The sequence below is a fragment of the Triticum dicoccoides genome, chromosome 3A, assembly GCF_002162155.2.
Source record: "Triticum dicoccoides isolate Atlit2015 ecotype Zavitan chromosome 3A, WEW_v2.0, whole genome shotgun sequence".
In the NCBI taxonomy this organism is placed as follows: Eukaryota; Viridiplantae; Streptophyta; class Magnoliopsida; order Poales; family Poaceae; genus Triticum; species Triticum dicoccoides.
Window position 1 is genome coordinate 202,608,187 of NC_041384.1, and position 12,496 is coordinate 202,620,682.

Consider the following 12,496-nt stretch of genomic DNA (forward strand, 5'->3'; position numbering starts at 1 on the left):
CGTAATTTCTCCGCTGCCCACCGTCTTATATATAGGTCTGGGTCGGTGCCAACAAAGATTGGCTTGCATACCTCCGGCCGGATACGACCATCATATTGCACAACATCCATAGTAGTGCGACCGTTCCCATAGACCCCTTCTCAACCATTGGGATTGGCCTTCCAGACTGGATGGGCTTGAATATGTATGATGATGCCTACATGAGATTGAAGAACATAGCAATTGCGGACCCGCCGACAAAGCGACGCGGCTACGACGATTACTATCTCATCGCGGTGTTCGACATAAAGATTGCCATCAATGCAAGAGGCAGTAACAGCAGAGGCTGGCGCATGTTGGCCGCGACAGATTTGTACCCCTACACGTTCGAAGAAGCCGTGCGCCATCTAGGCCGCATCTTCGTGGTGACAAGCCAGGGGACTTGTTTCATCTGGTTGCCATCCTACGGTACGGGAGAGTACAAACGGAATGCACAAACCATCATTTTCACCCCTAATGGTACTCCACAATTTTGTAGGGACCAGTCATCCCCGATCAAAATAAGATCGCCGATCCTGGATGTGCATTTGCATCCGCGATTCGGTCTAACATGGAACCTTGTAGCTGACTTTGGCATATTGGGATCAACTATCTTAGCAGTCGTTACCCATGGTACGACTGAAGTGCAACATGGTCACACAATCTACCACGATCATACCATCACCATCTACCCAGGTATTCCATTTAGTATTATATTTTTTAACCCTCTCGCCTTCTCTTTCGTTGTTGTACTACTTACTAGTAGGAGTACTTTTTACATTGGAGGACGCGTATAGCTAGCTAGGCCCTTGAAGACTTGAACCCACTGATGACCCACAAGTGTAGGGGATCTATCATAGCCTTTTCGATAAGTAAGAGTGTCGAACCCAATGAGGAGCAGAAGGAAATGATAAGCAGTTTTCAGAAAGGTATTCTCTGCAAGCACTGAAATTATCGGTAACAGATAGTATTGTGATAAGGTAATTTGTAACGAGTAGCAAGCAATAAAAGTAAATAAGGTGCAGCAAGATGGCCCAATCCTTTTTGTAGTAAAGGACAAGCCTGGACAAACTCTTATATGAAGGAAAGCGCTCCCGAGGACACATGGGAATTATTGTCAAGCTAGTTTTCATCACGTTCATATGATTCACATTCGGTACTTTGATAATTTGATATGTGGGTGGACCGGTGCTTGGGTACTGTCCTTACTTGTACAAGCATCCCACTTATGATTAACCCCCATCGCAAGCATCTGCAACTACAACAGAAGTATTAAGGTAAACCTAACCATAGCATGAAACATATGGATCCAAATCAGCCCCTTACAAAGCAATGCATAAACTAAGGTTTAAGCTTCTGTCACTCTAGCAACCCATCATCTACTTATTACTTCCCAATGCCTCCCTCTAGGCCCAAACAATGGTGAAGTGTCATGTAGTTGACTTTCACATGACACCACTAGAGGGATGACAACATACATCTCATCAAAATATCGAACGAATACCAAATCCACATGACTACGTATAGCAAGACTTCGCTCATGTCCTCAGGAACAAACGTAACTACTCACAAAGCATATTCATGTTCATTATCAGAGGGGTATTAATATGCATAATGGATCTGAACATATGATCTTCCACCAAGTAAACCAACTAGCATCAACTACAAGGAGTAATCAACACTACTAGCAACCCGCAGGTACCAATCTGAGGTTCGAATACAAAGATTAGATACAAGCGATGAACTAGGGTTTGAGATGAGATGGTGCTGGTGAAGATGTTGATGGAGATTGACCCCCTCCCGATGAGAGGATCATTGGTGATGACGATGGTGATGATTTCCCCCTCCCGGAGGGAAGTTTCCCCGCCAGAACAGTGATACGTCTCCAATGTATCTATAATTTTTGATTGCTCCATGCTATATTATCTACTGTTTTGGACATTATTGGGCTTTATTATCCACTTTTATATTATTTTTGGGGCTAACCTATTAACCAGAGGCCCAGCCCAGAATTGCTGTTTTTTTGCCTATTTTAGGGTTTCGAAGAAAAGGAATATCAAACGAAGTCCAAACGGAATGAAACTTTCGGGAACGTGATTTTCTCACCGAACATGATCCAGGAGACTTTGACCCTACGTCAAGACACAAAGGAGGAGGCCATGAGGTAGGGGGGCGCGCTGATACGTCTCCGTCGTATCTACTTTTCCAAACACTTTTGCCCTTGTTTTGGACTCTAACTTGTTTGATTTGAATGGAACTAACCCAAACTGGCGCTGTTTTCAGCAGAATTGTCGTGGTGTTGTTTTATGTGCAGAAAAAAAATATTCTCGGAATGACCTGCAACTCCACGGAACATCTTAGAAAAAAAATCCTCGCCAAAGATGAAGACCAGGGGGCCCACACCCTTCTCACAAGGGTGGGGGGCGCCCCCTAGGGCGCGCCCCCTACCTCGTGGCCCCCCTGGATGCCCTCCGACGCCAACTCGAACTCTATATATTTTCTTTTGGAGAGAAAAAATCAAAGAGAAGAAATCATCGCGTTTTATGATACGGAGCCGCTGTCAAGCCCTAAAACCTCTCGGGAGGGCTGATCTGGAGTCCGTTCGGGGCTCTGGAGAGGGGGATTCATCGCCGTCGTCATCATCAACCATCCTCCATCACCAATTTCATGATGCTCACCGCCGTGCGTGACTAATTCCATCGTCGGCTTGCTGGACGGTGATGGGTTGGATGAGATTTATCATGTAATCGAGTTAGTTTTGTTAGGGTTTGATCCCAAGTATCCATTATGTTCTGAGATTGATGTTGCTATGACTTTGCTATGCTTAATGCTTGTCACTAGGGCCCGAGTGCCATGATTTCAGATCTGAACCTATTATGTTTTCATGAATATATGTGAGTTCTTGATCCTATCTTGCAAGTCTATAGTCACCTACTATGTGTTATGATCCGGCAACCCCGAAGTGACAATAATCGGGACCACTCCCGGTGATGACCATAGTTTGAGGAGTTCATGTATTCACTATGTGCTAATGCTTTGTTCTGGTTCTCTATTAAAAGGAGGCCTTAATATCCCTTAGTTTCCAATAGGACCCCGCTGCCACGGGAGGGTAGGACAAAAGATGTCATGCAAGTTCTTTTCCATAAGCACGTATGACTATATACGGAATACATGCCTACATTACATTGATGAATTGGAGCTAGTTCCGTGTCACTGTAACACCCTCGATGCAGCTATACCTCCCACGTGTCGAAGCACGACTTAGAGGCATAACCGCATTGAAAGTAATGTCGCAAGTGAGGTAATCTTCACACAACCCATGTAATACATAAGGGAAAGAGATACATAGTTGGCTTACAATCGCCACTTCACACAAATACATGAATAAAGCATTACATCATCCAGATACAATCAAGGTCCGACTATGGAACCAAAATAAAAGAAGACTACCCCAAAAGCTACACAGATCCCCGATCGACCCCAACTGGGCTCCACTACTGATCAACTAGAACGAAACAACACAAAGGGCAAGGTCTTCATCGAGCTCCTCCTTGAGCTTGGTTGCGTCACTTGCACGGTTTCACCGGCACCTGCAAACTGGTTTTGGAAGTATCCGTGAGTCACAGGGACTCAGCAATCTCGCACCCTCGCGATCAAGACTATTTAAGCTTATGGGTAAGGTAAAGGTATGAGGTGGAGCTGCAGCAAGCGACTAGCATATATGGTGGCTAACATATTCGCAAAAAGAGCGAGAAGAGAAGGCAAAAGCACGGACGAACAACTATGATCAAGAAGTGATCCTAGAACAACCTACGTCAAGCATAACTCCAACACCGTGTTCACTTCCCGGACTCCGCCGAGAAGAGACCATCAGGGTTACACACGCGGTTGATGTACTTTAATTAAGGTCAACTTCAGGTTTTCTACAACCAGACATTAACAAATTCCCATCTGCCCATAACCGCGGGCACGGCTTTCGAAAGTTCAATCCCTGCAGGGGTGTCCCAACTTAGCCCATCACAAGCTCTCACGGTCAACGAAGGATATTCCTTCTAGCGGGAAGACCCGATCAGGCTCGGAATCCCGGTTACAAGACATTTCGACAATGGTAAAACAAGACCAGCAAAGCCACCCAGATGTGCCGACAAATCCCGATAGGAGCTGCACATATCTTGTTCTCAGGGCACACCGGATGAGCCAGACGTCGGGTAAGCCAGCCCAGTGTTGCCCCTGGTAGCCTCGGACATCGCTCAGTTGGACCAACACTTGGAGAAGCACTGGCCCCCTGGGGGGGGGTTAAATAAAGATGACCCTTGAGCCGACCGACCCAAGGGAAAGAAAAGGCTAGGTGGAAAATGGTAAAACCAATGTTGGGCCTTGCTGGAGGAGTTTTATTCAAGGCGAACTGTCAAGGGGTTCCCATTATAACCCAACCGCGTAAGGAACGCAAAATCCGGGAACATAACACCGATATGACGGAAACTAGGGCGGCAAGAGTGGAACAAAACACCAGGCATAAGGCCGAGCCTTCCACCCTTTACCAAGTATATAGATGCATTAATTAAATAAGAGATATTGTGATATCCCAACAAAAATATCCATGTTCCAACAAGGAACAAACTCCAATCTTCACCTGCAACTAACAACACTATAACAGGGGTTGAGCAAAGCGGTAACATAGCCAAACAACGGTTTGCTAGGACAATGTGGGTTAGAGGCTTGGCTCAATAATATGGGAGGCATGATATATCAAGTGGTAGGCATCATAGCATAGGCATAGCAAAAGAGCGAGCAACTAGCCAGCAAAGATAGAAGTGATTTCGAGGGTATGGTCATCTTGCCTGAAATCCCGCAAGGAAGAAGAATGAGTCCATGAAGAAGATAAACGGACGAAGTCGAACGAATCCTCACAACACGACGTTACCGGATTACCGAGAAGAAGTACACCGGAAAGAAAGAAAACAACATAGTAAACAACCACCACATAAACATGGCATGATGCATAATCAAGTATGATGCATGTCCAGTTTAATGAAGCATGGCATGGCAAAATGCACAAACAATCCTACAAATTAAGTGGAGCTCAACATGCAACTCCGTTGCATATTGACGAAACACCACATTCGAGTTATTTAGTTCGATCTCGTTTATGTACCCAACAATATTCAATGTTGTTAGCATGGCAAGAGGTGAATCATGATGAAACTATCTATCTAGGCAAGTTCAAATGAGGCCGGAACAACAAACAACAAGTCCGAAAACTCCTCATGTGCATAATTTTAGGTTTGGTACTGTTCTGCCCTAAACCATATTTTATAGTTGTTAAACATGCAAAGCAATGTCAGCAAGTTAAACTAGGCACAATTCTACCCCACTTACATATAAAGTTTATTAAATTCCAAGTTACGGTTATTTAGATATGAATTAAATCATTTTAGCATGGCATATGAGCAAATTCAAACAAACAGCATTGTAAGCATTTTAAACATGGATGAAAATGACATATTATTAAACTAGATGAAAAACTAAGCAAGTTTCATATTAAGTTTGTTTTAAACCGATGCACGTTTGTGAGTTATTATATGCATGATCTAGAGGGACTTTTCTTCAAAACTGGTCTCCTCTGGAAAAATAGACAAAATCGCAGCAACAGGAAAAAAAGCATATTGGGCCGAATCTGGATCTGGGTGAGGGTTGCTCACTTTGGGCTAAACCCAGGTCGGATCTGGAGGGGAAGCAAGATGGGCCTGCTCTATGGGCTGCAGGAAAAAAGGTGGCCATGGGCCGGTCGTAGATGGATCAAACGAGGGCGTCCAGGGGCCGTGGTCAACGCGCTCGCTCCTGGACAGGACGAGAAGCAGGGCACGAGCGGGCATCCTCTGGAGTCTGCATGACAGGAAGCAGAGCCGCGGCGGCACGGCTGCTCGCCGGAGACGAAGGAAGGGAGGCGAAGACGGAGGGTCTGGACGGAGGGGGGGATGCAGGTGAAGGGGCTCTAGGCGAAGAAGGTTCCATGGGGCGGCGGCGTCCTTGTTCGTCCCTAGAGAGAGAGAGCACGATTGAGAGAGAGGAAAACAGAGGAGGACCGGAGGACAGAGAGGAAGGGTCGGCGACCTGCGTGGCTCCGGCGAGGTTGGGGAGGTCCGACGCGCGAGGAACGGCGCGGGGAAGGAAGGCTGGGCGCGGGTCCAAGGCGCGGCAACAGGCGATGCAAGGGAGTCGACTCGGGCGCTGGTCGCTGGGCATCCTCATCCTTGAAGCAGCAGGTCAACGCAGGCGGCGCTCGCAGAGGCAAAGCTCGAGCGCGAGCTCGCAGTCAACGGGAAGATGGCGCAAAGCAGGGCTCCGGCGGCGTGGGGATTTGGCGAAGGCAGCGGAGACAAACGGGTCCGAGCGCTCGAGGAGCTTGAACGATGGCAGTGGGATTCCCGCTGGCTTGCTCCGGCGGCCGGGAACTTGAGGCAGCAGTGAGGTTTGGATGGCCATGGTGGACTCCATGGGCTTGGCGGGGCGGCGCAGGTGGTCCCTGTTCAGAGAAACGAGAGAGAGGGATGAGTGCTGGTCGAAGAAGAAGAACGGGAGGAGAAGAACGGGAGGGGCGGCATAGCTCAGCTGCTGGTGTTTGCCCGGTGCTCCAGCGAGCGGCGACTGAAGGTCGAGGAGGAGCTCCTCTTACTGTTCGAGCGAGGCAGGGAGGAGGAATCACTCGGGCAGGAGATGGTGGTTGTCTATTGTGATTAGGCGGCGCTGAAAACCAGGGAGGTGGTCGGGGAGATTGGATCGGGAGGAGATCCCGAGGGGAAGCGAGAGACTGGCGGCGGCTGCGGGAAAGGATGGATGGGACGGCAGGTTTTTAGGTTAGGTAGGCTGAATATATAGTAGGTGAAATCTTGGTTAGGTGCAACTGGTCCCTTCGATCTGAATCAGACGGTCGCAAAAAAATATGTTAGGAAGTCCAATTAACAAAATGGAGACGTTTTGTAGATGTTTGGGGATGATCCGGACATAACGGTGACGACTGCCCGGGTCGGGTCCGGGACAGATTTCGGACGCGCGCGGGAGGAGGTCCGCGGCCTGACGAGAGAGGTTAGGTAGGGCCTGGCGGTGAGAGGTAGTGCAGCAAAGGTCTGAGAAGAGAGAAGAGGAGAGGCCCGGCGACTGTTTCCAGAGACCGAAAATGTCCGACGATAGACCGGCTATATTGCCGCTATAGTTAATCGTTGGGGCGTCAAACGAACTCCAAATGCGATGAAACTTGACAGGCTGTCTATCTACACTATAATAAGACCACACGTCAACTCTCAACCCAATCCGAGAACATTTCCCGGCCACTTATAAAATAATATTTCGGACGTGCCGCGGGCGCGTGCAAGTGTGTCTGGGCTCAGAACAGACAACGGAGAGAACGAGGAGACCGGGACGGATGAAAGTTTTGAAAAACAGGATGATGCAATGCACCTGATGACATGACAAGATGCAACACGCAAGCGAATGACATGGCAACGACAGCGAATAACTGGAGGACACCTGGTACATCGGTCTCGTGGCGTCACAACATCCACCACTACGAGAGGATCTTGTCCCAGATCTAGAATGGCACCGGAGGGAAAATGGAAGAGAAAGAGAAGAGGTAAAACTAAGTTGCTTCTTTGACAAACGAGTGAAACCAAAGAACCTTGAAAAGGTTAAGCCATTTCAAGAAAAGAATACAACGGAGATGAGCGAAGTTGAAAAAAAAACTCCGTTAGAAAAGAGAAACAAGGAAGAACAACTTCGGGCAGCACTCCGATTGAAAGGAAAAGGAATTGAATAAGAACTTGGCAAGATGAGAGGAAACTTGATGAGATCAAATATACTCCCTCCGGAACTATTGAAAGAATGGTACTAGGGGTAAGAACGAGTTGAGATGGCACTCCGGTTGAAAATAGGCAAAACTTGATAAGATGAGAGAACTTGAAAAGAGGGCACGATACTCCGGTTAAATGGACAAGCACGAAAAGAACAAGATATTTGACAAAACGAGATGATGAGTGAATATAGCAACAATACAAAGCCTTCAGAATGAAATAAAAGAGTGGAGTGGAATGAACGAAGGGAAACAAGATCTTTGAGAGAGCACGCTTACAACAAAAGCTAGAACGGAGTTGTTGGAAAACCAACAACGAAAAGAATAAATTTGATACAGTCTTATGGAATACATCTCAAATTATGAGGTGACAACCTGCCACTCACGGGAAAGAATTTGATTGATAAGAACAAGGAGACGAGAACTTATTTCACCCGTAGGATAAATGAAGAACTTGGATCATATATGAGCAACATAAATAGCGACAATCCTTAGGAGAAGCTTTAGGTGAAGTATAGCCCAAGATGGCTCCAACGAAGAGGTTGATGGATTTAAGATATCTCAATCTTGACAACATGTGAATCATGAACCACATAGGGGAAATCATCAAGAATGACATAACACCACCTCAAATAATACGGTATACGAAATGGACTTCGGATTGCAAGATGAAGAATGCTTGAGCTCCTCTGAAAATAATCTTGATGGACACTTCGAGAAGGAATTACGTCCTTGATGAACCAACATGTAGAGCCTCCATGACGAACTCCGGTAATAAAAGAAATGATCAAACAAAATGAAAGAGAAGTTGAAACACAAGGTGAAGACTTGCAATGATTATATGGATCTTCATGATGAGAAAATTGAGAGAGCTTGGAACTCCGGGAAAAGAAAAGATAAAGCATTTCGAACCGAGAATGTGATAAGATGAACCTCCGGAATAAGGAATTAATCGCTTGGATGAAAACAAGAATAAGAATTATGTTACACGTATCCTTCACCAATTTAAATTGATGACAAGCAACAGATTGCATACAACTTATTCTCGTAGAAAGTATTAAGATATATATAGCGTCAACTTGGAAAGGTCTTCAACGAACCACCGATAGGATTGAAACAACGAATAAATTGATATGATACACGAAGGAAGAAGAATCTTGAACGAACCACCATAGGAATTGCAAATGAATGAATAAAAGATAACGAAACACCGGGAAGAATTGAAAATTAACGAAGAAGCTAGAGGGGATTTAGATACATGAGAACGAAGAGATCACGAGCTGATAAGAGAATACTTGAATGATGTGCCGGTAAGATTTAGAGAAAGAGAGCTGAAAGCTGAGAATGAATAAATCCGAAATGATGGCCTTTAGAGGCACAAACTGAAAAGACTCCTGAATTGCACCGGATGGGTGAAAATAATACTCACAAACAATTATGAGAGGATGGCATCAAGCTAGAACTGAGAATCTTCACGAGAACGGATATGATATGGAGGAAAAAATTCTTCTTCAGTCTTCAAAATCTGAGAATGATGACGATAAACACCATCAAGAATTATTTAGACACTCCGGAAGAATCAAAACGAAGAGGTTAAGTCAATGATGAAAAGAATTTAAAAGATCTTGGAGAAAGGCACTTGACTGATGAAAATTCATTCTTACGTCAAAACTTCGAAAAGAACTTGAGGATAGCTCCGGACAAATAAGAAGAGTCAGGTAAGATCCTGGGAAAAGACCTGTGGGTTAGGGCCCACTTAAGAGAAACACCGTTGAAAAGATTTAAAAGAGAGGTTGCACCGGTTGAATTAAATGGCTTGAATGAGGTGGCATCCTCAAAAGATCTTGAACGAAAGCAGAGTGGAAACACGAATCTTCTGAGATATCTTCGGCACTCCGAAACAATTGAATAGCGAGAGGTGAATGATTAAGAATTGCACCGGCATGATAAAGCATTGAAACGAGGAAAGGATGTGATCAACAAAGCTTGACTTGATACCACGGGAGAAGAAAGAGAATGAACAATGATGAACTTGAGGCTCCGTTAGGATCTTCATGAGAATCACCGGATAAGAAAATTGACGGAAAAGGAATGGAGAGGCTTCCCATCAATAAAGGATACTTGAATAAAAAATCCGAGTCCTTGAATAAAACAAGGGAGGGAGGGCGGGAAAAACAAAGGCAACTTGGGATGGATGAAACGAACACCATTGAGAAAGCTGAGATTGAATCTTGCGGATATTGAAAATGAACGGATCCGCTTGAAGAGAAACACACCGGTTGAAAAGGATTGACATGATAATCTCGATTAGCATGAAGGATTAGTACTCCCGTAGGAATACGAGAACACCACTTATAAAAGGTATGGAATCAACATTTGACTTCGAAGCAACTCGAATACCACAACTCAAAACAAAACAAAGAATTGGCTTGCAGAATAAGCCGGAACAAACATATGATAGAGGTTTCGTCTGAAGTTTTCATGGTGGGGCCTACACGGGCTCGATCGTACAACACCATCATGTACAAGGCAGTGCACATGACATACGAAGCATCCCCGAGTCGGCATAGCCAAGGACTCTTTAAGACACAACGAGACCACTGTAAAACCGACCGTGAATAGGCGGACCACTAGACGTCGAACCCCAATTTCAAATCATACATCTGTCGGAAAGAAATCCTAGGAGCTACTTGAATTCCCACTTATAAACTCCCGAAATTTTCCCGGTTATGCAATCAGGTGTTGGGGATAAAGGGGAAGCATAATATCTCACCCAAAACTAGCAAATCCTACATCCAGCTGTATCCATCCTTCAACACATAACCAAGAAACCTTCGGAAATCATCTACCTCAACCTTCGAAAAGCATCCGTTATACGAGTTATGGCAATACTCCCGAACTCCCGCCCCAGTACTGGGTGGCGTCGAGGTTATCTCACCAACAACTGCATAAAAGAGATATTCAATGTCGGCGAAACTAATCTCAGGTATTCCAGAACTGCAACGATAAAATTGTGACGACAACACCTCGGAGCTCAACTCCCCGGGACACTGCCACAACCCCTAAATGACAGGAGGCACCAAGAACAATGTTCTCGTCACAAAACCATCGGAACGATTCCAAGATACCCGCTGATCCTAAATTTTTTTAGTGAAATTTGAGAAGAGAAGAGTCAAAACTCTACGTCAGGATGTCTCACCAGAGCGACGAAGGGACTGAGGAGTAAAAATAATTCCTAACTCTCCGATATATATAATTCCTAAATGACTCAAAACAATTTCTAGACTCAATAACGTCAGCGATTCGATCAAGCAGGGGGGCTCGTAAGGTCGGGGAAGGCTCTGATTACCGACTTGTAACACCCTCGATGCGGCTATACCTCCCACGTGTCGAAGCATGACTTAGAGGCATAACCGCATTGAAAGCAATGTCGCAAGTGAGGTAATCTTCACACAACCCATGTAATACATAAGGGAAAGAGATACATAGTTGGCTTACAATCGCCACTTCACACAAATACATGAATAAAGCATTACATCATCCAGATACAATCAAGGTCCGACTACGGAACCAAAATAAAAGAAGACTACCCCAAAAGCTACATAGATCCCCGATCGACCCCAACTGGACTCCACTACTGATCAACTAGAACGAAACAACACAAAGGGCAAGGTCTTCATCGAGCTCCTCCTTGAGCTTGGTTGCATCACCTGCACGGTTTCATCGGCACCTGCAAACTGGTGTTGGAAGTATCTGTGAGTCACGGGGACTCAGCAATCTCGCTCCCTCGCGATCAAGACTATTTAAGCTTATGGGTAAGGTAAAGGTATGAGGTGGAGCTGCAGCAAGCGACTAGCATATATGGTGGCTAACATATTCGGAAAAAGAGCGAGAAGAGAAGGCAAAAGCACGGACAAACAACTATGATCAAGAAGTGATCCTAGAACAACCTACGTCAAGCATAACTCCAACACCGTGTTCACTTCCCGGACTCGGCCAAGAAGAGACCATCACGGTTACACACGCGGTTGATGTATTTTAATTAAGGTCAACTTCAGGTTTTCTACAATCGGACATTAACAAATTCCCATCTGCCCATAACCGTGGGCACGGCTTTCGAAAGTTCAATCCCTGCAGGGGTGTCCCAACTTAGCCCATCACAAGCTCTCACGGTCAACAAAGGGTATTCCTTCTAGCGGGAAGACCCGATCAGGATCGGAATCCTGGTTACAAGACATTTCGACAATGGTAAAACAAGACCAGCAAAGCCACCCAGATGTGCCGACAAATCCCGATAGGAGCTGCACATATCTCGTTCTCAGGGCACACCGGATGAGCCAGACGTCGGGTAAGCCAGCCCAGAGTTGCCCCTGGTAGCCTCGGACATCGCTCAGTTGGACCAACACTTAGAGAAGCACTGGCCCGGGGGGGTTAAATAAAGATGACCCTTGAGCTGGCCGACCCAAGGGAAAGAAAAGGCTAGGTGGCAAATGGTAAAACCAATGTTGGGCCTTGCTGGAGGAGTTTTATTCAAGGCGAACTGTCAAGGGGTTCCCATTATAACCCAACCGTGTAAGGAACGCAAAATCCGAGAACATAACACCGAGCCTTCCACCCTTTACCAAGTATATA